This window comes from Panulirus ornatus, chromosome 14 (assembly GCF_036320965.1).
Source record: "Panulirus ornatus isolate Po-2019 chromosome 14, ASM3632096v1, whole genome shotgun sequence".
Lineage (NCBI taxonomy): Eukaryota > Metazoa > Arthropoda > Malacostraca > Decapoda > Palinuridae > Panulirus > Panulirus ornatus.
Window position 1 is genome coordinate 45,800,117 of NC_092237.1, and position 27,374 is coordinate 45,827,490.

The 27,374-nt window shown below is 40.5% G+C and overlaps 1 protein-coding gene across 4 annotated transcripts in view; it reads left to right on the forward strand.

Moving 5' to 3' along the window:
• The first annotated feature begins 6,716 nt into the window (after nucleotides 1-6,716).
• Nucleotides 6,717-27,374, forward strand: part of LOC139753369 (orphan steroid hormone receptor 2-like) — a 467,590-nt gene continuing 446,932 nt past the window's right edge. For all 4 annotated transcript variants that reach the window (XM_071669765.1, XM_071669764.1, XM_071669771.1 and 1 more), the window contains exon 1: nucleotides 6,717-7,044. The gene's annotated coding sequence lies outside the window, so the exon portion shown is untranslated. The remainder of the gene's footprint in view (nucleotides 7,045-27,374) is intronic.

The following is a 27,374-nucleotide window of genomic DNA, read 5'->3' on the forward strand; positions in this document are numbered from 1 at the left end:
TGTCCATTTGTGTTATTGGCTATTATCCTTACCTAGAACATACCTGACCATTTGGCCAAGTGTGTTACAGACTACTGTCCACACCTAGAAGATACTTAAACACTTTTCCATGCGTGCTATACGCTACTATCCTCACCTAGAACTTAACTGACCTCTTGTTTGACTTGAATCTTATTCCTAACATTTTTTTTTTTAAAAAGTGTGAAAGACGATGACAGGGAAGGATAAACAGAGTGAGGTTGTATGAGAGCAGACGGTACCTGCAGTTATACCTCTGTAATCCGGCAACCTTGGGACCTGTTCATTGCCGTACCACAGAAAATTCAGGAAAACAGAAATTGATCCGTAAGGGAGCCTTCTATGTAAACATATGCCCGACCGTTAGTCTTAATGCTTCCAAACCAGGTTTTTATTGTTACATGAGATTACACCAGGCTCTTCATGGTCACCAGGTACTTGCACATCAGGGGTACAGGAGGCGCAGGGAAGTGGATTTTCCACGCTGGAATGATCCTTGGCAGTGTTATTAACGACCATCTTCAACCACTGTTGCAGTGTAGCTTGCTTCTGGTACTTTGGCTTTTCCTTAATTCATTTTTTAATCTAATATGGAGACATAATTTCTTGTTCTGTTGTAAAGTCCTTTTGTTCCAGTCCCGCAGTGAAATGTATCGTCATCTGGATACATTTATCTATAAAAATTTCTTTCTCCCACTTCCTCGTTTTCTTCTACATCTTTCTTTTCACGATGCTGAACCATCTCTACGATTCCTTGATCAGTTGGTTGATAGACAAGAGACTCCTCCTCATCAGTGTTCATCCCCTTCCTCGAGGTTTGCCTCCGTAATCTCTGGTTGTTGCAAGATACTTTGGGTTAGGCATACTCGGCTAATTCTTGGATCAAATATCTTCTCACTAGAAACTCGAAATCCAGAGAAGTGAGGATCATTCCTTACCTCGTCCTCAAACATTAAGCTTGGCCACAGTGTGTGGGCCAGCCATCTTCCAATGTACTTTTCTCTATTCCAGGCAGACGCTACTGACCATGCCATATCAAGTTAAATTCCTTCATGAAATCTGCAGGAAGCTTCCCATTATTCAGTACAAGGAAATGGTGCATGAACTCTTGATTTGTACTTCAGATGTCAATGAACGTAATATACCCTGGTCACAGGAGGGCTGAATCAAAGAGGTGCAGTTAGGAGGGAGGTATAAACCAAAAACATTGTATTTATCAAGTTCTGGTTTGAGGTGTGCCAAACAATTATCTAAAATCAAAAATAATTTACACTTGAGATCGAGGCCAACAGAGTGACAGTGTGCTCAAGCTTCACGCACGAAGTAATTTTCCAACCAGGAAAAATTTGTTGTCCACCTTCTTTTAGTACTACGGTAGATAAGTGGATGAATTTTCACCCCTTTTAAGCCCCTCGGATAAACTTACCACTTACCATCACTTGGGTTTATGTATTGCTGTTGCCTAGAATTGTTACCCTATCTTTGGAATCCCCACCTCCAGATGGGAGCTCCTCAGTATCTTGGGCTAGGGTTTTTTTTTTTTTTTTTGAGTGGCATACGACGCCAATACAAGGCAGATTCGTCAGCATTATACACCTGTTCTGGGGCTAAGTTTTCCGCTGCCACAAACTGTGCAAAGTCATCCACAAACTTTGTCGCAACTTCTGTGTCAGCATCACGCTTTTCACCGCGCACACTGTGTGCTGAAATTCCCTGTCTCCACTTAAACTTGTGTAACCGTCCTTCCAATATTCACAGTCATAGTCTAGCTTTAGTTCTCTTGTGAAAAACTTAGGCCTGCTCGCTGTTCATCTCCCTAGAAATGCTTCCACCTTCATTACGTGGGAGCTTATACCACTTTTATAAGTGCACTATTTAGTTCTATACTCCAGGGACCTTTCAAAGTCTTACGAAACTTTACACTTTTCTGGCTTTCATTTTCAGAAAACAAATATTAAAGATATTCTTTTGTTTCTGTAAGTCATACACGGTTGACGATCCGATCCCATAGTAAATACACAAAGTCTTTATAGAAGGTCCTTTATCTAATTTTCTCAGTAACTCCACCTTTCCAAGCGTAATGATTTATGCTTGCACTTATTAGCACCATCATCTGCACCTCTTGGTCTCTTGGATGATTTTCTGAAGGGCGAAATACAGCTGAGTATAAGAACTTAACAGAACTGCTAATGTTGTGTGACAAATTTTCACTTTTTTCCCCGGGTAACGTGTTTTTTCTAATTGATTATATCTGAAAGGTATAGATAATGGCTATTATCCTCTTGAAACTTTGCTTCTGTGATCAGGACTGTGATATATTGAAATTTACCTATTTTCCAGATCATTCCAGATAGATTCAGTGCTGGATACATATACATACATTTTTCTGAAACCGCATCTAGAGGCTGCAAGCGTCCGGCAGACACATTTTGCTATGTCTGCCGCCAGTATATCAGAACGAGCGAGAGTACTACGTGGCAGCATCAGCTAAGATGTGCGAGGCCTACAAGGCATATTTCGGCATGTCTCAACCCTGGGGATCAAGACAGATTCTAGGCACCTCACTTCACCTGCGAGCACTGCAAAGAACAAAGAATGCAAGGTGAGACAGACAATTGTTGCTCGCTTGGCTGGCGGAATTCAGTCATAAATTTCTTTTAGAATTTCTAAAATTTGTAATATTCTAATCTTATCTTTTAATTTTTAATGTTATTGAAAAAAAATATATGGAGTATGTTGAGAGAATTTCTCACACATTAGTCATAGGTGAAATAGATTTATAAAAATAATTTCATCACAATTTTACATTGTCGTTTGACAGAATGGTACAAGGGGAAAAGAGAGCCATTAATTTTGCTGTCCCAAGAATTTGGCGGGAACCCACTGACTACTTGAGCAATTGCTAGTTGTGCATAGTGGACCCTTCCAAACGTTGCACTAGCAAGAATGCAACTGCTCATGAAATTAGGCCTTATGCAGCAGTCTGTTACAGCTTTGGATAAGGAGTCTGCAACCTTCAAGTACCTTCAAGACTTCTTCTCTAAGCTGTCTGCGGCAAAGGTCAAAGCCGGTGTCTTCGTCGTACCACAGATAAAGAGGATCCTGGAGTGTAAGGAATTCCCCCAAGAAGCTCACTAGGAAGGAGGAAGCAGCTTGGCACAGCGTTCTCGCAGTGGTTCGGGGCTTCTTGGGCAATAATCACAAGGCCGAAAACTGGGTGGAGCTGGTTGAGACTATGGTGAAGAACTGCGGCAAAATTGGGTGCAGGATACACCTTAAAGTCCATATCCTTGACGCTCACTTGATAAATTCAAGAACACGGGAGCGTATTCGGAGGAGCAAGGCGAGCGCTTCCTCCATCACATACTGGGCTTTGAACGCTGTTATCACGGAACATATAACGAGAACATGATGGGAGATTATATTTGGGGTCTGATTCGTGAAATTGATTAACAGTACAATCGTAAACCTTGAAAACTACTCGCATCTAAATATTTTGTTTAACGGTGTAAATGCACGTTTTTCTGACTATACGAACAAAAATGTGGAAATTCGCTTGTTCGATTAGAAATAGGTAAATTTCAAAATATCAGTGTCCTGGTCACAAAAACAAAGTATGAAGGGAAAATAATGACCTTTTTATCTACTTTTCACATAGAAGCGATTAGGAGAAAAGATTATGTAACAGTGTAACTGACTCGGCTTCAGTGTAAACGGATTTTGGCGCCTTACCGCTGCTAACTTAATAACAGCGCCTCCCTGGTGGCAAATCCACAAACTAATGGCGGCAGATTCAAAAACGTGCCAGATTAAAGATACAAGAGGTATCTTCTAAGTCTCTTGAAATACTTGATCTAGTTTATATTACACGCTTGATTTATCACCAAGTGTCTTAATGATATCAGTGAGGATGATAACTAGTCAAGATGAACTCGTAAGTATCATCAAGAAGTTACCTTGGTGACATGATCTCTCCCTAACATTCCTGTGATGTTGCCATCACGAACCCACACAGTAACAGTGTAACCAACTTGGCTAGTGTAGCCACAGTTGGCTAGTACCACCAGGCTTGGTCTTCATACTGCCAGAGTGGCCACCATCAGCCAGTCACTGCAGACGAAACAGGTTTACACTCCACCCATGTGGTCGGCAGCAGCCTACGCCAAGCCACTGTATACCGAATTTCGTTGCACTCCTGCTCAGTATTGCCTACAGCAGCCAATCTGGATACCACCGGTCTCCCTCCAGTAAGCGTGGCCAAAACGTCAGCAATGAGTCAGAATTGTCGCCATAGGCTTACATGTAGTCAGTGTAGCCAAGAGCAGCGCCAGCCAGGTAGCCAGCGTAAGCCTACACACAGCCGGTAAGGCAGACTAGCGCAGTGTGACCAACACCAGCCACCGGCGGTCAAGGAGCTACCGATCGCACACACATAGCAAGTGTGGTATCTTACTCCAGCATCGCCCAGCTAGTGTAGCGACCATCAGTCTACACAGACCTACTACATAAGGAACAATGTAGCGGACGGTAGCTAACTAACTGCAAGTCACCGTGACCACCGTCGGCCTACACAGCCAGTATAGCCAACAACGGCCTACACAACTCTTCAGTATAAAAAGGTGAGGAGACTCCCAACGGTCACCGACAGATCATAATGCGGGGTAGAATTTCTTGTATGGATGCTGCCGAACCACCCCACCCACCTCCCTCCCAGCCTTCTCTAGGGGGTGAGCGGTGCAGGGGTGGGGGAGGCTCAGGAGACATTTCAGAGTGACGGATCTGGGAACTGGCTACGTAAAATATACTTGTCCAATATTTTCAGGTTGGTATCAAAATATTGACCTGATTTTCTTCACGTTTCAAGGAAATACATTTACATAGTTACTATACAAAGTTTTGTATGACCTTTTTCTGTTTCATCTGGTTCGATGATGTAAGTAAAGAATGCAAATATAACCGCTCTGTAACCATTGAATTCCTTTTTTTCATAAATGGAGGACTCTGCGTATGGCAACATTACAACGCACGTGCGATCTCGTGGTAACTTGATGTTGCCAATACGTCCTCCTTTAATTTCTTATCCCGTCTGTCTCTCTTTTCGTGGATGGATAAAGACAAAGGATGATGGCGATACGAGATAATCATTTCCGCACATGGGTAAGTGTTTATCACAACTGGTGAGTGAATGAAAGTAAATAGATATAAGGTGTTGGCGCGCAATCGGGATCGGCCTTGGGTGAGACGGTACCAGGTCTCACGAATGTTCCTGCTGGCGGTGCTCGGGAAGGTTAGTAGCGGCGTCCACCCGGCACCCGCACCTCCCTGCTCCTCTTACCCAGCAGATATGGAACATTTGTCTTGTTACTGATCGCTTCTAAAGGACATTCTTTCTTCTCTACCTGTTAATTTGTAGACACTCATCTAATCCATTGTATTACAAACTTTATTAGTACTATTTCCTACTTGTGGTGTGCCACCTGCTTTTCACAACAAAATCTGCGGAAATAACCTGTTTTTTTTTTCTGTTTCCGGATGGTACATGACAGTCACCTGTTGATAATTTACCCGATAAATGCTAATGTTGTATTCATCCACTTTTTTTGTCGCTTACATTCAAAATACTGGATGGAGATACTGCGATATTAGAGTATATTTCAAGATATTCCATCGCACATCATTGTTATCAGCTACATAGGAAATCGTAATATTGATGTCATTTATCTAGAAGTGACCACAAATGCACGTTTTTTTCCTAACCTTACAAGATTATAGATTATTTGTCATGAAGAAAAATAACACCTTGAATTACTGTGTTCTTGTTTTTCTGAATAATTACTGTAGAGGTTCCGCTTATATGTTTGATTAACCAGTGAGTCAAACATAAAGCAGGGCATTATATAATTTCAAAGACCTTGTAGAAACTTGAATTAAATAATGCAGGAATTCGAGCATTCATTTTAAGATTCCACACCTTCAGAATAAGAAACTGTGAGATATAACTTGGGCTGGCGTCCATTACGTCAATGCTGATACAAATTCCGTTGTCAACTTTTGCGACCGTCATTTTGCACGGAGTGTTATAAACATTTGTCAAAGTTCAGTCAGAGAGACATGTCCAATTTCAGACGTTTGTGAGCAGCGCGTGTGGGGCGTCACTGCATCTGGGGGTTTCAGGCTTGGGTGGCCGTGGTGATATTCATGACATTTTAAGGAACTTGGTCCACCCTGTCGATGCACTGTGACAAAGGTAAGCCCCAGCCAGCGATGCAAGGTCCTTGTTGTTACAGTAATCCTTTAGTCTCTAGATAACTAATATAAGCTATAAGCACTCGTGTATATTCTGTTTGGTAAGGAGATAAACGCTAAATAACTTCAGTAACCCAACAAGCATAAAAATACAAGCGCGTGGCATACAGAAGAGAGAGAGAGAAAGAGAGATAGGCCAGAGCACATGCGCGATGCCCTTTTAGCATGCGGCCCAGTCCACAGATAAGAGTCATGTATCAAACACTGGTAACGATAAAGAAAGAAATGTAGATAAAAAGAATGTCAGGATATTCATTGAGATTATGTGTAATAAATGATGTACATTGAAAAGATAGAAGCATACGAGGTGTGTGGTAAGTTGCATAGCGCATGCGCGATGTCCCGCCCTCACCACAGCGGCCACAGTCACCATCCGACCCGCGAGGTTACAGCAAATTACCTCAGTTCGTATCAGGACGCGGTGGGGAGAGGCATCGCGTCAGAGCTCTCCGGATGGATTTCTTGTTTGTGTTTTTTTGTACTACATGCTGAGTTTATTATATGGTCTTCATCGTAGGGATGTGCAATTGTGGTAGTGTTGTGGAATTGACGTGCCTTAGGAGAGGATAACAGTGATAAGTTGTTGGTTGTAGAGTGTTGATAAGAGAGGGCGGCAGGACATTCGACCTCTGTCTGACACTACGTACGGTGCCAACGCTTCGACACCCACTGCAATCTTGGCTTATTCTACCCCCCATGGCTTGCTACTCCGACTTTGAGGTAAGCTTCACTAGTAAGGTTTTTCAAGGTTACAACTGATCTCAGGAGCAAAGCGGAATATCAGAGGCGAGGGGACACGAGGGAAGTAGCGAAGACAACCCAACACGTGACGTCACGATGACCGGCAGTGGCCTGCCGACCTACACACGCCACTGTTACTGTTCTACTTGATATTTATATTATGGAGAACATGCCACGTTACGCATATTTGCCGTTGAACTCGAAGTAGTAACAGTTGCTATTATGATTATGCTGAAAACTTCGAGTATGTTTTGTGCTGATTTCACAATGAAAATTGTCATCAAATTACCATGAATATGATATAAATGACCGACCATTCCATTTTAGGTTAGGTTTGAAATTAACGTCTTGGAAGGTTGACGGACTCAGTTGTCATGCTATATCTCTAATATTGTGCTTGAAAAGGTTTAAAACTCAATATGAATTGCAAAAGAATGCTACTGCCAAAAGTGTTTATTGTGGTAGTGACGATGCGTGGCATTTGAAATAAAATCCCGCGTGTTTTGTGGCCGACGGCAACACCACCTATACGCAGGACGGTAGTTGGACTCATCAATGGAAGTCGTGGCTGATAACTCCTCGCATGAAAGTTGATCTTATACTTCAGTGTGTTAATCCACCCGCTAGTTTGACTCAGTTTTTACATCCATGTATCGAAAATGTCATCGTTTGTCTTCGTTAGAATCCATTGCAGTGATCGCAGTTTGTATATGAGCTTAGTAAAGATAAATACCGAAAACGGAAAGTTTTCTCTCAGTCTATCGTGCGTCAGATTCGCGCGCCTACGTGTCCAGGCTGTATCCCACTTTATTTGAGCACCCTTATCTGTCTGTCATTCTGATGTATCGTCTGAAGATGCTAATTATAGTGGAAGACAAATTGCTTAACATTGATTTAAGCACCACCATGAGTAAGACACTGAATGTAAGAAGATATTGTTTGCAACAATGCATTTGTCTTTGCTTATTGACTAACACATGAGGAGTAGTGGGATAGCGTACGGTACTAAGGTGCATGATTGGTGGGTTTTGTCAGCATAGGTTATAAAAAAAGATTGAGGTGATCCATTGTGAGTTTTGAATTCAGATACTGGCGCATTTAAGCCATCTCGTTTCCATTGATTATATACGTAGTCACAAAGCCTTATCCTTTAGTTATTACACTTGTCACCCAGTATGAGATCTGGCATGTGTGCCGGATGTAACTTTAGATAAAAGCATTATAAGAGGTTTTGGTCTTCACACATTGAAGAAATGGGAGGGGAGTGAGGAGGGGAACCTACCGGGATTCAGGTGATCATTTCTGCTGTAAAAGTTCAGACTAAATATTCAAAGTGATTATCCAAGATTATTTATTTAGTCACCACCGACATAGAGATAGTCTCTTATCGAAGAATTTGTAAACAAGAAAGATTACTCTGAAAATACGAAGAACATTACAGGCTAGTGTATTTATCGCGTTTTTCTTGCTCTATACATGACAGTCTTAAGAACGAGGACGCGTTAGGTATTCAAAAATGCATTTATTGGGCATTGTTAAGATATATTCAATTTCGTATGGTTTCAACTCTGCATTTGCAATGGAGATTCGCGAGTGCATTTATTGTTTCTCAGCTTTAAATAACTAAACGAAACTTTTTTCATTTGACCTTTTAATGTAATCTTAGTTTAGTACCTCACAGAATGCACTTAATGTAGCTACCCGAGGGAAGTGACATGATTCAGAATTGCTGTAGAATAGTGTAGTGCATAGTGACAACCTTGGACACAGTATCTACCGCAGAGAGTAGAGTTTTTCACGACAGTCATTCTGAGGAGGGTGTGTGTGACATGTATTACCGCAAATTGTTCCAGGAATCACAAGGAGAGATGTGCTTACACTGCATTCCTGTCCTGCTGTCATTATTGTTACTTGATGCAATATTTGGTGTACAGTTAATGCTCAGGTCTCGATCATGAACTAATCATTTAGTTTACTAGAAACTTGATGTTATGTTTAGTGTATAGTATATACTGTAAGTAATACACTGATTTTATTCAAAATAATTCTGTTTTTGTGCCTGTTAAAACACCCATGTGTGATGATGCTCGTTATAATCTGCAAGTGTTCGAGGTTTATTGTACTCATCGGGTCTGTTATCCAAAGGGATCACTAAATATGCTCAAATTACTTTATAAGATTATACATGTTACCGTTGGGTCGTATCACATGGACAAGCATTGGAGGACCTTGGTCCTGATTTGACCTCAAGGAAAAAAACAACTGGAATATGATATGAAAATTAGTAGAATGTGGAATTTACTTCTCTGAAAAATAGGATTCCCAATAAGTACAGCAGGAGAAGACAATGTACACACCAATGATCCTAGCCGAGCTTGTTGCACGCACAGAACGTTACATTATATGCATGTATCCAGGGTTGTAGGCAAGAGGAAGCTTGAATTCAGTACAGGGTCTGACCAACTTACATGCAGTTGTTATGCATGCCTGAGGACTTCAAACCCCGATAGCCTTATTGATCAGTAGAAATTCCATTGTAATTTATTCTCATACTGCCATTTGTTGGGTAGTCTGAGGTATGTCTTAAAAGTGAAATAGATATGAAAATAAAAGAAAGATGACCTTAGGGACTCTGTGTAGAAAAAATAGTACGTTTCTCTAACTAAATATGGTAGTTTGCCTTTCAGTAGAGTGATTTTGCTTATTTGTGTGTCGTATGAATAAAGTAAGAGATGAAACTGTGTGCCACCTTCTAATAGGTTAAAGACGCGTCAGTTCAGTTGCGTGTATAACATATAAACGCAAACACGTTTGCACGCACACATACACTTATCCATCCAACCACCTACACACACACCATTCACTAGAGTTTCAACCGGTCTCATTATCCGTATTTACTAGGTGTTTTCTAAGTGTACTTAGTGGTGCTCTTTTATCCCGTGAACACAAATTCTTGACAAGGCCTTTCTTTTATAGCATGGCCACAGAAGTATGAATGCGACACCGTATAATTTTTTCCCAACCTACTTTATTACTGTAACTGCGTTTGCTATCCGAGTGCCTTCGTTTGCTGAATGTCTTGCTGGCCAGTCGCTCTTAACAGCGTTTATCTTGCTGCTCTAAATATTTAGTTTGACTTGTTTAACTTAGAACTGCAAAGCTCTGATGTAGTTGGTTTTATTTACCACATGTAAATTACATTTCTTGATCGTGAAAACTTACCTTATATATTTAAAGGAAGTTTACAATCGGGACGGGAATATGCAAAGGGATCGTCTCGTATTAAGAGCAAGATGCTCGCATGTGTTGCTCCCGCCATAGACACTTGATCTACTTGTCTGTTAAACACATCAGCAACAAGGGCGTCAAGGGCTGGTCATTAGAAACCTGACTTACCATCAGTCAGGTCGTGGGGTGTGAAAATTTTATCGTTGCGGTTGTGTACATTACTGTATATTGAACCAGAATTTGTGTAATTGTAAGCCATATTAGTGTGAATTGTCATTTCCTTACCTTTACTCTGTGTATGATAGACATCTGAGATGAAATGGGCAAAAATAAAGGGATCGTGAAGCAATGTTGTGGCAAGAAAAAGAAGTTAGACCCCAAGTCTAACCCGGTAGTTTTAATATGATATAATGACTTAGCAGATCACGCAGTAACACGAAACTGAAGCGCTACCTTTTTTTTTTTTATGATGTGATAGTAAATAGCTTGTGTTTCATGCACCGACAATCAAGATATAGCCTTGTTAACAGTCCCATCGGGATTTGGTGTAGATGTAATACGTTTCGGTTTATTAGCCGGTTACTAATGAGTTGCCAAGCTGCATAAATGAAGTGGTGGGAGTTTATAGCCTAGCCCTCCACATCCCACAAGGATTTGTTCTAGATGTAATATGTTCCAGTTTATTACCCTTTCTCTAATGAATTGCCATTTCTTAGTAGCATAGTGAGGCTTTCTTTTGAATGTATTATAGTTGTTTATTAGCCGTTCACTGTTGAGTTACCATTTAAATGTAGCGTTGGAGGGATGCAGACTGGTTGTTTGGTAACAGCTACCATTCACTAATAGGTCACTAGTTAGATATAGCTTAGTATGCTTGTCTTCTAAATGTAAATTGATTGTTTACCGTCCAATTACTAATGTTACTATTTAGATATAATTTAGTAGGGCTATCTTTCTGTTGTAAATTGGTTATGTACTTACCATTCAGTATAGTTTACCATATAAACACAGCGTAGTTGGACTGTCTTCTAGATGTAAATTAGTTATTTGTTAACCTTTCACAAATGAGTTACCATCTGAACGTAATGCAGTTCTCAATAATGTGTTTATAGCAGAACCGTAGTCTTATCACTGGTAAGACGTTAATAAGTCAATATATAATGTATAACAAGTTGAGAAATCTGAAGAATGTGCAAGATAACTAAGTCCGATGTTACATTGGCCATGCCCTTTCCCTTTGTTGGTGTTCTTTGGCTTGCCCATCCTAGTTCAGTCTGACCAGTCTGCTCCTATCAGTAAGGCATAATTATGTATCCTGGATGCATCATAAGAAAAGATATCTGAACTAAAATAAGGCTGGGAAAAGGGGGCAGTTTTACAATGTCATAGTTAACAGGAATTCCAGAGGGTCCTTCCTGAACAAATTTACATCATGTTTTGACTTGTACTAATCATTTACCATGTTGTGAAACTGAGCTTGACAGTCCCTCCAGTCATGCATATATTTTTAGCATAGTAGACGATTGTTCTTCCTGGCGTGACTGTTTGACGCTGCTCTCCTAGCGACCACTCTATTTTTTTGCTTACCTCGATATTAGATATAACCAGCAGAACGTCCTTTTGGTTTCAATACTTAACAGTTCTTGCTGTATTATTATTACCTTTAGATAATTGTATTACTCTAAACAATGGATGTAACCTGCTAAAATTCCTCGTGGCATCATTGCTTGCCAATCGTAGCTGTACTTTTTTTTTTATCCTCCCCCTTTTGGTAGTGGATGCAATCAGCTCAGTAAGTTACTTTTTAGTCTGACCTTTTTTCCTCGGTCTTGCTAATGAACAGAGCCTAACTGCCTTTAGTTAAGCTACCTCTGGTTAGCAACTATTCTCCCCTCGTTGAATCGAGGCCACGGTATGCTTAACTTCGTCAGGTAAGCCGATTATTTCTTTCCGAATGTTTTCTTTAGTGGGGAAGCTAAGCAATTAGCAATGGTGGTCGTGAGGAGGAAGGCGACGAGTGACATAATAGAGGAAGATGAGGGTGCTGTGGGGAGACGGAATGAGAGGAGATTACTACCATTAGAACGTGACGCCTTTTGTAGTATAGTCCCCATGGGCGCATTTTGTTGATTACGCGAACGAGGCTTTTTTTATTCGGTCATGTCGATGGTAATTTCTATTTATTTTTTCTAATCTCGGAATGATAAAGGTGAGGAGGGTTACATCAGTTCCTGGTGCTCGATGCAGTCTTGAGTGATCTATACATTGTCGTAATTCCTGAACTAATTATCTTGTTTTTTTGGGGGATTATTGAATGATGTATTACAGTATGTTTTACACTACACATGTCGCTCCGGCGCGGCGTCCCATTTATGGTTGATGCAGTTAAAATTGTTGGATAAAAATCGCTCTGCTAATGTACGTTACTCTGGTATTTATGGACTGGGTTGTTAATATTTTTGATTTAAAGAATATTAATGTGATATCCATAACGATCGTGATACATTACAGTTAACCAACAGACTTAAAATCGTTTAGTACGGACGTTGCTACGAATACAGATTTCGGAAACTGCCCCAGATGTAAACGTGAAAGGTTTCACTATATCATTTGATGACTGAAAGCTTCTCTCTGCCCAGGATATGAGTACGAGGATTAATGAAGAGATATTATCGACGGCGTACATCATCTGCTACCGATGATCGCTCGGGGACTCGAGGTACTTTAGGCTTTGAGCAGTAATTGTTCTTTACCATACCCATGCCTTACGTAGCTTAGCACAGCTAAGCAGAGCTTATGTAGATTAGTACTGTACTTAGTAGTGACCCAGACCTATATTGTGCCCTTTCCCTACTTAATCCATGATATAGATGACCGTTAGCTGAACTTATTTATCGTAGTTGTTACGTAGCCTTACTCTTCTTTAGGTCTTATATAGCCTTACATTACTTATCCTTGTAGCTTAGTAATACGTAGCGTTAGTTTACCCAGACTACCTTTTTAATTAGCACTTGTGAGTGATTGAATTAATTCAGACTGTGCTCGCCTGTTCATGCTTACATTTTCTTGATATGTTCCTGTCATCCACAATAGTATTCGTGTAGAAATGTTCCACATTTTTCACATCTTTTACGTAGTTTCATGTGTGTGTGTGTGTGTTTTTGTGTAAGTCATCTATGCTATCTGGAGCGCTGGTATGATATACGAAAAGTAAAAGTTTGCCCTGACAACTGTAATAGAATATGAAAACTCGGGTCCCAAGATTTTGTATCCTTCAAAAAGAGAAGGCCTGAAACATTTAGGACATCCTTGCCAATATGTTCAACATTGGATTGGACAAGTTCCTTCGCAAAATGATGGAGGATATTCACTCTCAAGAACTATATCTTACAGCAGTCGCACTGACCAGTTATTAGCGAAGTGAGCTTGGTCAAGGACCGGGTTACAGAGGTAAATATCCCCGAAACTTTACCGTTCGCCAAGGGATGTGTTTGTATATGTATTACCTAGCATATGTTTTTATATGTACCTGTGATTACTCAAAAACAGGAAATGATTATAGAGATGCATGATAGATTTCAGGTTTAAATTCGGACTGGAAACAGCTCATGTCCTGGCACCCCTCTTCCGAGACGTGAGTGTTAAGATACTCATTCCCCCGTCAGTTTGTTACCACGTTATCCTCTTGGTCATGTTCAGTGAGGACGGGAGCCAAAGTGCGCGGATATCATGCTTCGGTGAGCCTTTCGCTAGATTTGGTAAATACCTAATTTGGGGGGGGGGGGGTCTACACTCGCAGGTCTCATTTTTTGAATTTTTTTTTTTTACCAATGATAGGATTTGGTCGTTAGGCAAGGCCAGATCTAAGCACTCACCACAGGAAAACTTGGAATTAATCGAGATGTGTGATGCGTGTGTGGAGTGCTATGTCTTGGTATGTTTTCATGGACTGTATGCTACCTACACCCGTGTGTGTGATGCAGAGAAAAGACACTGTCGCATTGTAGGCGAGGGAGGGAAACTTAAGTCACTTTAATGCTGGCTCTGCGATCCCGTCACACCCGATACCCAGGCAGCAGTACCTCCCAAATCAGTAGTTGTCTCTCATCTACTACGTACTCAAAAGGAAGATTATTTCATGTGATTGTTGCTTGGTGACATGTGAGTGACTGGAATTGATGTTAGTCTCTGATTTTGAACAAGAAGACAAAATGGTGTTGTGTAGGGCCGTTACTGCACCTTGTGCCTCACGGTGCTTTACCAACATCGATGAGGCTCTCCCAACCTTACCTGTCTTCGGATGTCTTTAACTTCCACTGCTCGGGCTCACTGCTGTGGGTTCTAACCTGGTTTAAGTAATAGTTATGAAACAGTTCAAATTAAGTCTATTCAGTGAGACTGGCGTGTCGTTACTTATTCTAAGGTTACGAATGTATATTTGGTGACCGTGGTTCCCTCTCCCAGGTTCTGATGTATTTCATTTTACATTATGGATAAGGCATTGGAGCTGACTATAATATGGCTTGAGTTACTTGTGTTGACCTCGAATTCATTCATCATTTGTGTCCAATGATTTTCATGAATAGCATTTTTGTGGGCCTTGGGTGTGTGTGTAGCACGATAACTCCAAAATAACGCACAATGGAAACTTCGTACACCGTATGTATCCCCAGTTGAGGTGAAGAACTAATTTGATTTGGGGCACGTAGTTGCATAAATTAACGTGCTTATTAGGAGAATCTTATTATTTGCTAATGCTGTAACTCAGTGTTGAATGCTGGGAAGGTTTAAGGCAGAATTATCATGGCAGATAAACATTTGCAAATTAATTATCTCATTAGCATATATATATATATATATATATATATATATATATATATATATATATATATATATATATATATATATATATATCGTGATCAGTTGACGAAAGAGAGTATAGTTGGTCGAGGAACTTATCACTCTAAAGGAATACATACATGCTGATTTTAGCAGCCTCTAAGTTTCAAGAGTTCCTTAACACATGTTTAACTTGAGAGACGAAGAAAGGCCGCATCCAACCACATCCATTCTCTAGCTGTCATGTGTGATGCTCCAGAACCATAGCTCCCAGTCCACAACCAGGCCCCACAAACCTTTCCTGGTTTACCCCGGATGCTTCACATGACCTGATTCCAGTGACAGCGCGTCGACTCCAGTATACCACATCGTTCCAGTTCACTTTATCTCGTGCACACCTTTCACTCTCCTGCATGTTCAGGCCCCGATCCTTCAAAATCTATTTTCACTCCATCTTTACATTTCCAGTTTGGTCTCGCGCTTCACCTTGCTTACCCCACTTCTGACACATCTTTGTCAACCTTTCTTCACTCATTCTCTCCATATGTCCAGACCATTTCAGCACACCCACTTCATCTCTCTGAACCACACTTTTTATTATCATAACTCTCTCCTATCCCTGTGGTAGGGGAGGAAGAATTCTTCCTCCGTATCCCTTGCTTGTCGTAAGAGGCGACTAAAGGGGGCGTGAGCAGATGCTGCATCCCCACCTTTTTTTGAATTTCAGTTTCAAGAAGGATATATATATATATATATATATATATATATATATATATATATATATATATATATATATATATATTTTTAATTTTCCAAAAGAAGGAACAGAGAAAGGGGCCAGGTGAGGATATTCCCTCAGAGGCCCAGTCCTCTGTTCTTGACGCTACCTCGCTTACGCGGGAAATGGCGAATAGTTTGAAAGAAAGAAAATATATATATATATATATATATATATATATATATATATATATATATATATAGATAGATAGATAGATAGATAGTTAGATTTGACTAGACATCAGGCAACGGAAGATCCTCTCTCTGCCTGATGGTAGCATGCATAATGTATCAGCTAAGAATTATGCGATAGAGAATGTCTGAGTCAGTACTGTCAGCAGTGTTACCTAGGCTTTACTCTGTGGTGAGTTAAGTGGTAAGGTAGACAGCTTTTTTTTTTTTTTACGTGAGGTGGAGGTAATTTGAGCCCTGTTATCGCGTTGTGTGTGTGTGTGTGTGTGTGTGTGTGTGTGTGTGTGTGTGCGTGTGTGTGTCCCTAATAGTTTCCAGGAAGGCTCTGGGTTAAGTAGGGCATCACGAAGAGTTTTGAGTTCCCTCCTGTTAAGGTAATGCTCCTTGTTTTTCATCGATGTCAATCACGACTACGTGCCAAAAATGTTGTTCTAAAATGAGTTGTTGAGATATTTGATGGTTAGGATGGTGAGGGTAGTGGTGAGGACAAGATTAAGACAGTTTTACATTCTTTGTCTCTGCAGCATTTGGTAATTCAATTTCCCCAAAACATTGTAATGGTCACTACTCCAGTAAGATAACTTTGAGAACAATCAACTCAATTTGTATTTTATTTTTAGAGTTATGTAAAACTTGATCTCCTCTTTATTAGAGAAAGAAGCTTTATCGTGCAACATAAATGGTCAGCTTGTGCATGTAACTTTGTAGCTGTATTTATATTTATCGATTCCATCAGGCTCCATATTTCTTTTTTTTTTTTTTTACAGTATGTATCAATGAAGAAAAAAAATTATCCTGTGTTTGTATATTCGGTATCTTTTCAAGAACTTTCACAGTATATTTTTAGGTACCTTCCTGGTATAACAGTACTAAATAGGTAATTTTAGGGTGCACAGTCGTCCGTTGTACGTACGTACAAAGTATTCTTCGTGCGTATTGAAGTCAACCTTGTGGTTTGTGAATACTTGATAGATCTTTTGTAGGCGTGAGGGAATATCATCCGTTGTGGCTTAAAAGTACTTGATAGATTTCTTTGGGGCGGGCGTATTACAGTCATCCCTTGTAGGTTTTATTTGATAGATTTCTTTTTTTTAGGGGGGGCTTAATGAGTCACCCATTGTTGTTTACATTTAAAGTCTTACCAAAGTACTTTACATACACGGATGGCGTGTTGCATTGGGGATTGGAGAAGCAAAATCTCTCTTTTGATTTTACTTTGATAAAATTCATTGGATGTGTCCGCAGCAACTTCTTATGATAAGATAATTAACAAAATAGCTCCCGATATCACACACACAAGTGCTATTATGTGGGCTTTCGGTTTACTTTTAGTAAAAGAGTTCCCCTCGTAAATTTCCTTAGTTGAACAACTAAACTGGGACGTCGTAAAACATGGCTAAAGGCAGAGAAAATGGTGTCTTATTCTCATTTTCTATGATTGGCATCATACGGGTTAAACCCCCCAAACACGACAGTTTGACCTTTGGGTATGAAGGGTGAAGTCAAAGGTCACGCCACCATACCCAAGGGTCTTACTCTCGTACTCCGAGAACTGTGTTGTCCTGCTCAAGAATGTCGTCGTGGTGAGAGGTGTTCAAGTTCTCTCGTTCTGAATATGAGAAGTGTACGTTAGAATTGAAATTGCACTTTGAACATGACGTACAAAGTGCAATAACCCTAGAAGTATTTTGTATTTTTGTCTTCCGTGGATACACTCTATACCCAGCTTTAACTTTGCCGATCAAAAACTAAAGGTACAAGTTTTATACAGAAGTAAGAGTGATTATTATTATTATTATTATTATTATTATTATTATTATTATGATAATAATAATTATTATTATTATTATCATCATCATCATCATCATTATCACTATCTTGATAGATTACCGTATATATACCTTAGTCACTTATTAAAGCATTTTTTTTAAATAGATTTAATCATATATATATATATATATATATATATATATATATATATATATATATATATATATATATATATATGGAGTAAAAACTATTATTAGACGATGAATATTCCGTACTGTGCAGGCTGCCATCACTGTCTTGCTGGCTCAACTGGAATTTCCAGTTGCGCTTGGTTCCTCGCCAGCCAACACCCCTTACCAGAGAGGTACTGGTGAGAATTGACCTTCCAGTAGTATGAAGTTATGAAGTAGATAGATAGCCTGTGAATGACGGCATCCATAAATGGATATTAATAGAGAAAGTAACTTAGTGGTGTACCTTCCGGAACACTGGGAATGACTGGTGTAGTGTGTACCATACAGACGGACAATCGCTTCGACTCTGCCTGCCACCTACTAATCGAGACTGGGTCCTCTGGGTGTGAAAGGCAGGACGCGAACCCTCGGCATGGCATTCCCCGAGTGCTATTGAGCACTAATGTAGTGTTTCGTCCTCTCCCGGATCCTTAGATGGGATGAAACGATTCCCAAGCATAAACAGTCATTAACGTTGTGGGTACAAGCCGTAGATGAAAACGTTTGGCGCCTTACAGCGGTGGTTGACGTGGAAGGTGGCTTTGATGCCGTGACGCATGTTGCCACATATCCTTACCCTCGATTTGAGTCTTGGGCACAACAAGGAATAGGGTCTCTCAGGTACTTGTGAGAGAGGTTAAGATATATTCTTAACCCCTTGAGCACGAGAGTATGACTCCTGAACACGAGGGTGCGGCCCTTGAGCACGTCGCTTCGTGCTCAAGGTTCGTACCGCCGTGCTCAAGAGGTGAAGAGCCATTTGTTTTGTCCAGTTTAATATCTGGCAGCATTTTGTAGCAACCTTTGACAAGCGTAGTAGAGAAGAGACCCTGGTAGCTATCTTTGCCCCCCGGTAAGTGCTTTCAGGGTAATAAATAAGGTGATAAAACTTATCACGTTTGTATACGAACAAATGTGTATGACCTGAAAATAGGAGAACATAGCTTTCTTGGAGAGCAGGAGTGGCGTAACTTATGATATACCTTAGACACCGTGATCGTCTGTTTGACTCGGGCCTGCGCACCGTAGCCTCGCACGGAAAGTTACGCAGTGTTTGTCTGTGTTACACTGGAGCCTGCCTACCGTAGCTTCGTTCAGGCTGCAAAGACGAAGCAATCATCTGTCTTACACTAAGACCTACGTATTAATGTCATATGGGCAGACTCAGTAATCGCTCACAGGCAGGAGAGACGCAGTGATCGGGTTGGTTATAGTAGGAGCTTCCGTACAGTGAAGCCTCCCACAAGAGAGACGCTGTCTGTTGTACCATGACCTACTTACCATAGACCCTCATCTAAGTGATCGTCTTTGTAATATTGAGGCTTACGTATCAGAGCCTTTCACTGGCAGAAGAAATTCAAATTCAAATTTCAGAAGATAATTTTCAAGAGGAAAAGAGCCGCCCTCCGCAGTACGGTAAGGTGGCAGCATTACAATATTAGCAGTTGTAGCTGGCGACACACTGCTAGACATTAGTTAACAATGTTCCTATACTCATTATTTCCATACTTTAAGAACCTCATTAATATATTTAATAAAACTGGTAACGTTATTAATATAATTTAATCTAAACCTAGACAGTGTGTTACATTCCTAATTGTAATGCCCAAGTGTATTCTTTTCCTCAGCAAAACACATATTGCATTCCTTTTTTTTTTTTTATCATCCTGTAAACTTACTTTTTATTCCCATTCAGTCTTGATTCTGTCTTTATCTAGCCACCATGATAACCTTACGCATACTCTTACCATACGTAGAGGATCTTGCATCCAGACATATTTCATCATATCACTTTACGGGCACAGAAGACGCAGTGCTTGTCTGTGTTACACTTAGTGCTTACGAACAGTAGCCTAGGACTTGTACCTTAGCCTAGGATACCGTAGCCTAGGAGTTAACGTACTCTAGCCCAGGGGACCGTAGCTTAGCACTTACGTAGCTTAGCCTAGGTGGACCCCTCTTATCCTAGGCTTTCGTACCGTAGCCTCGCACGGACATGCTACGCCTGAATTTCGCCAGGCTGCGGGTATATTTGAAGTATGTTGAATGAAAGGAGTGAACACTCAGACAGTAAATGTGCATCCATTAATATGCTGATTAGTTTGTTACCATGAGTAGAAATTCACCAAATTACTGCGTATGTTTTCCTTGTTGCAACTGTTTGCTTTCCCGACTAAGTCTGTCGCCGAATATCACTTTCTAAATTCACGGTATTTGAAGATCAAGTACGGCACACCTAAGTTATCATGGCAAGTGATGTATAAGAGGATAGAAAAATGGTTAAACATTGGCCCAAAGTAATGTCGTCGAAGCTAGTTGACCAAACAAGTACAATTAATTCATTTGCACTGTGGTGGTATGTATATATATATATATATATATATATATATATATATATATATATATGTATATATATATATATATATATATATATATATCCCTGGGGATAAAGGAGAAAAGTCTTGCCCACGTAATCCCTAGCATGTAAAAAGACGACTAAGAGGGGAGGGAGCGGGGGCTGCAAATCCTGTACTCCTTTATCACTTTCCAAAAGAAGGAACAGAGGAAGGAACCAAGCGAGGATTTTTTCCTCAGGATCAGTCATCCGTTCTTGATGCTACCTCGCTGAATCGCGAAATAGCGCATATATATATATATATATATATATATATATATATATATATATATATATATATATATATATATATATATATATATATATATATTACTCCAGTAACTTTTCACGATTTGAAAAGGCTGGGAGGTGAAGGTAAGGGTGGCCAAGGGTGTGGCTTCTGTGCGCGAGCTGATGCCATAACGTGTTCTCCCTACAGCTACTGAGTCGCATCTTTTGTCTTACTCCATGTGGCCCCACACGGCAGGAGCGTCCGACGTCCCACCAGAACGTGCACAGTAATGGGTCGTGTTCCTTGAGTTGTCTGCCTTCACAGTAATTAGAAATAACTTGATGCACCATGTGGTTCTTCCTGTAAAGTACTTTGGCGAACGTGTAACAGTGGATTTCTACCGTCTTCATAAGCGACTGAGCGAAGCCTAGCCAAGTTTGTACACGGTTGCTCAGATTGCTTCATGTTGCTGAGCTGTAGTTTCCTACTAATTTGGACTGTTTACAGCTGGACGGCCGTTTGGTGGCTCTTGGGAGCTACAGTTATTGTCGAGTTGCTGTTGTGGGTTAAGCCTGTATTGAAGCGTGTCATGATTTAGTTCGAGTCAACGTTAACTGCTAGCAGGAAGGAGGGAACAGTCTGCCGTAGCCCCATAGTTCCCTGATGATCCCTTGCTGAATCAGGATTTCATGGAATTCCACAATTTTTCTAATAACACAACTTCAGATATGATTAACTGAGTGTATTTGTTTATGCTGGAATAGGACCACACTATTTCGTGGGTAGAAGGAATATGGAGCTCTCATAGAACTGGTAAAAGGGGTCAGAACAAATACCTTCCTCTAAGTTTACAAAACCAGTCAGGATGTCATGGTAACTTAGGCTTGTTGGTTTAGGGTTCCAGCAGACTGATTGAATAGTGGAGCAACACTTGGTTTAAGGCCGAATTATAGGAGCTTCTAGAAGTTCTCTGAAACCATCGTAAGATGTAACTTCAATAAGGTTAGGTAAGGTTATGTCTCTGAGGGAGCTTCGGAGACAGAAGACCTCCTATACCATCATATATATATATATATATATATATATATATATATATATATATATATATATATATATATATGGTAAGGTTCCAGACCGAACTGTGTGGATGGAAGGTCTCCGAAACCATCTTATCTTATACTAAGGTTAGTCTTTTCGAGTTAAGGAAAACATGCGCACGAAGGTTATAGGTAGCAGTGGTTGTGATGGTGACATGCATCGGTTTTGTTTGATCGCATTTGAGTGTGGATTTCCAGTTGTAGTGTGCACCAGTGACGTTTATGAACCGTCAACAGCATCCTCTGGTATTTGGTGCCTTTGAATGTCAGTAGCCGATAATGGCCTGGATAGACGACAAGTAGTTCCTTTAACCCCATGAGTATGGCAGGTACGACTCTTGAGGTTGAGGTCAAAGGTCAGTCCACCGTACTCGAGGATCGAACCGTCCTGCTGAAGGGGGTTGATATTTCCTTGCGCTTGACGGGGTCTGTACGTCGGAACAAAAGGAGCTGGTGGGTGTGTTCTTTCATCTGAGTTGTCATTGAAGGATTAGAATTGGAGCCGGGCAATAATTGGACCTGCGGGTAATTATCTTATAATGAAATTTGGAGCGACTGTATGAGAAAAGTTTGTCTGCCGTGAAGGTGGGTTACATCTTACCTGGGAATGATTTACCGAGTCCTTGCAGAAGTCATTTCCATTTGATAAGTAGTGTGTGGGAACATTTCTGGGATCCAGTTAGTTAATACTATCATTTATGAATGCAAGTGATTGTGTTCATCTTTGGCGCCACATTCGTATATGGAGTTAAGGCTTCGTAAACTCGAGTCTGCACTTGGACCAATCTCGTATATACGGCAGTGTGGGCTGGTCTCATAACTTCCTTGTTTATGTTAATGTTCTTTCAGTGTCTGGCTTGAGTTCTGCTGTTATTGCTGATTACTTTGTAAATCGTAACTTTACTTTTTACTTCATATAACGAAGGAAGTGTATTTTCTCGCGCAGCTTTCTACATATTTGTGCTTATTAAGGTTTTTATATAGGGTGGGTGCACGTTTTATTGATCGGTCAAGGTATGAAGGAGGTTAGCTCGGGGCAATGGCTGTTCCTTGAGTTCCGCTTGTGTTGTCCTCTCTATGAACTTAGACGAAATCTAAGGATGATGGCAGCGGGTGTGGCCGCAGGATCACAGGAGGCATGAACACGACGAGGATTAACGCATGTTCACCTGTTGGACAGCTTCGTGCTAAGGGTGCTGAACTTTTCCATGTGGACTACACAGTTCCTTTGCAAACGGTGCACCGTTGTTGTCGCTGCAGCAGACAATGGTGTGTGATTCCTGTGGCTGAAGTTGACACAGGGGTTGTCGTCGCCTGCAGTGCCGGGATAACAGGGAGAACATGGCAACTTGTTGCTCTCCTTCCCAGTGGTTGGTATGACTCACGTTATATGTTTATATTCCCAATATAGATTCCAGCTCCTCCTGTCTTGACTATTATTTTATATCGTCTACATACTTCCCACTTATTGCCGTAACTTAGTTTATTAACATTCAGATATGGACCGTATCTTTCATTAATATATGTTAATGTAAATTAGAGGTTCCTAAACTTTTGAATCTGTCGACCTCATCACAGACTTACTGAGCCTTCATCGACCTCAGTCACATAGTGAATAATATATATATATATATATATATATATATATATATATATATATATATATATATATATATATATATATATATATATATTCTTAAGAGTCCGCGGGGAAAATGAAACACGATAAGTTCCCTAGGGCACTTTCGTATAATCACATCATCAGGGGAGACACAAGAGAGAAATATAAGTCAGTTGATATACAACGCCATTTGGTAAACATATGATTGTCGACAATCGCATGTTTACCAAATGGCGTCCTAGCTACGTCTCTTCGTTGTTTATCAACTGACTTATATTTCTCTCTTGTGTCTCCCCTGATGTGATTATTACACGAAAGTGCACTTAGGAATTTTTCATGTTTCATTTTCCCCGTGGACTCTTAAGAATATACCTGATCACGCGCAAAGTTGTGATCCTTTCCAATATATATATGTATATATATATATATATATATATATATATATATATCATATACAAACCTCCAACAGCCAGGATCGAACCCGGGACCCTTGAGCAACAGGCGGGAACGCTACTGGTAGGCTGTGATCGCCCCTATAGGGAAATGACTAATCGAATACTATGTACTGGAATACCTTTCGTCTCACGTTGGTGAGCAACGGGGTCTACACCGGTAGTTTCCTATCAGGCTCACACAGCCAGCAGATAGCATTTTACCGAACCTATATATATATATATATATATATATATATATATATATATATATATATATATATATATATATATATATATATATTATACCTAATCAGCAAAACTTCATAAATGTAGATCAGAATTAGCTAATGGAAAATACCTTTTAATTGAAGTTTACATTCATGATGCGATGGATGGGCCTTATCATTAGGTCATAGTTCACTATCTTACTATATGAAGAATACAAACTTGCTCTGTCTTCCCTTTTATTTTATATACGATTAACTATTTAAACTTTTAAAGTGAAACTTTCGACCCCTAGAATTTTATCGACCCCCCCCCCCCCCCTTTCTACCCAAGACATATATCGACCCTCTGCACAGTTCTGTCGACCCCTGGAGGTTTAAAATGACCAAGTTAGGAAGCGCTGGTTTATATTGTCCACGTTCAGATATGGAATGTATCTGTAATTCATGATGCAGTAGTTTATATTGCCCACGTTTACATATAAACATTAACTTCAGTATACGTTTGTTTATAGCGTCCAAGGTCGGTTATGAATCGTATTCTTAATTCAGTAAACAGATTATATCCTCCACATCGAGATATGTACCGTATCTTCAGTCCACTTCAGTATACATAGATTCGATTACGTTACATGATTTTTTCACTTGTCAGTTTATTTGCTACTTCATTATCAAGGATCTTGGAGCTAACGTTGAACCGGTACAGTATATGGTGACAGTGATCATGTCGCCCATCCACCACGTCGGTTGCACCACCCGATTTGAATAACTCGTCGTTTTCCAGGAACGACTAACCTAAGACTCAGCGGGGAAACACCGCACGTTGAACATTTTGTCGTAAGCGTTGATGATACACTCGGCTGCTGTATGAGGAACAGTAGATAAATCGCCATCGTAGCTGATCTGTGCGCACTGACATTTTCTCTTGTTATGCTCAGGGCATTATGATGATAGTGAGAGAGGCAGGCAACACCCGTCAACGTCTTGTCCCCCTACCCCACGGCCGTGTAAGGCGGGCGGGCGGACGGACGGGCACCCTTTGTTTCCGATCTTAAATGTTGACAAATTCAAATCGCAGGTCCTCCAGCCAGGACTGTGTCTCCATGTCATTGTTTTTGTGTTCGGTGCGGAGTTGTCTGATTTTGTAGGTGATGTAATAACTCGACCTGTGCTTATCGTTATCTGTCTTAAGAAAAAAAAAAAGAAGAAAAAGACTGTCCACCCCAAGTTCTAACGTATTGATTCCACACACGTCTCGCCTGCCGTGGCCCTTGTGAGCCCACATTAATGCACTCCAGAATGTACTTTTGGTGGTGTAGATTTCTTTTGTTTTGGACGAAGTTAGTTTGTTGAAGGAATATCAATCGAGACCACTGCATTTGGCTGGCTTTTACAATTTTATTTTATTATTATTATTATTATCATTATTATTATTATTATTATTATTATTATTATTATTATTATTATTATTATTATTATTATTAATCAGTACTATTGGCAGTAATAGTTGCAGTGCTTGTCTCCTAAGTTTACTTAAACAGGACGATTAGTGTAGCTGTTGTGTTGTGATATGTGGGTTGGCGGAGGGAGGGTCCAGGAAGGATGAAGCAGTCTGCATGCGCGTAGTGGCCTGATCTCATAGCAACAGGTGCCCCACCAGCCCAGCACCAGCTCGTTTACTAATCCATAATTTCTCTTCCTGAAAAATAATAACTTTAAGTAAAATACCATGTCTGCAGTATGGTGGTAGACGCTAGACGGTACTACTGTTGTGATGGTGGGATTCATTAATTATTGACACCTGATGAGGTGGATTGTCTCCATGAACCATGTCGTGCCCCATGTACAGTATGATTACATGTTAGATGAAATTATATGGACGTCTACTAAAGTGCAATTTCACCGTCATATAATATATATATATATATATATATATATATATATATATATATATATATATATATATATATATATATTAGCATCTGTGGATTTTTTTTTGATATGTGTGGGATGTCGTCTCTGAAGATTATACCACGAATTCCATCAACTGTCTCTTTCTTATGGAATTGTTGGTCGTGGAAATTCCCTTCATGTGTCGAGCGCCAGACGTTCAACATATGTAAAGTTGATCTTATGCGGGACGTGAATGAAACAGATTTTCTGAGGTGATGAACTTGACTGACAGAGTGACCTTCCTCTCGTACAATTGGATTTTCTTCTTGTGAATATTGTTATATAACCCCAGGCTCCTTACCCGTGGTGTGACCACTTGTACATGGAGTCCAGTAACACGCACACACACACACACACACACACGCGCGCGCGCGTTATAATTAGTATACAACCCCAGAATCCCTTTCGCTAAGGGTTTCTGGAGCCCCTTATACAGGAGCAGCTTCAAGGCTGCAGTACACCTAGCAGCAGGGAAATGGACACCTGTGTATATAAGAATGGTAAAAAGAGATGTGTGGTTGGGAGAACTGAAATGGTTTGGACATACGGAGAGAATGAGTAAGGAAAGATGGACAAAAAGGATATGTGTGTTAGAAGTGGAGTGAGCAAAGAGAACGGGGAGACCAGTTTGGAGATGGAAGGATGGAGTGAAAAATATTTTTAGCGATCGGGGTCTGAGCATGCAGGAGGATGAAAAAAGTACACAGGTTAGAGTTGGAACGATGTGTTATACCGGGGTCGACGTGCTGTCAGTGGACTGAACCAGAGCGCGTGAAGCGTCCGGAAAGGCCTGTGGGGGTCTGGATGTGGATAGGGAGCTGTGGTTTCGGTGCATTACACATGACGGCTAGGGAATGTATGTGACCGGATGCGGCCTTTCTTCGTCTGTTTCTGGCGCTACTTCGTTAACGGGGTAAACGGCAATCACGTTGTGTTTTATATATATATATATATATATATATATATATATATATATATATATATATATATAAAAGCATATTGTTTCCTTTCATGATGTCACCAGGAAACAGCTATTTCTTGTGTTTTCTTGTGTCACACGTTAACAGACTTAAGATATTTAATTCAGACAGAACGCGGCGTTATTTCCCCCTCAAATTTATTCCACACTACAATCGACAAATAGAGATCTTATTACAACGTGAAACATTTCCTGTACATACGAGTGAGGCGGGAGGCATGTGATGCCGCGTGGAGCATCCATGGCCGATGGTGTAGTTTTCCTAGAGTGAGCACGACGGTACGACCCTGTGAGGGTCAGGGTACTGTCGTGCGGGAGTGGTAGCACCGTCTTGC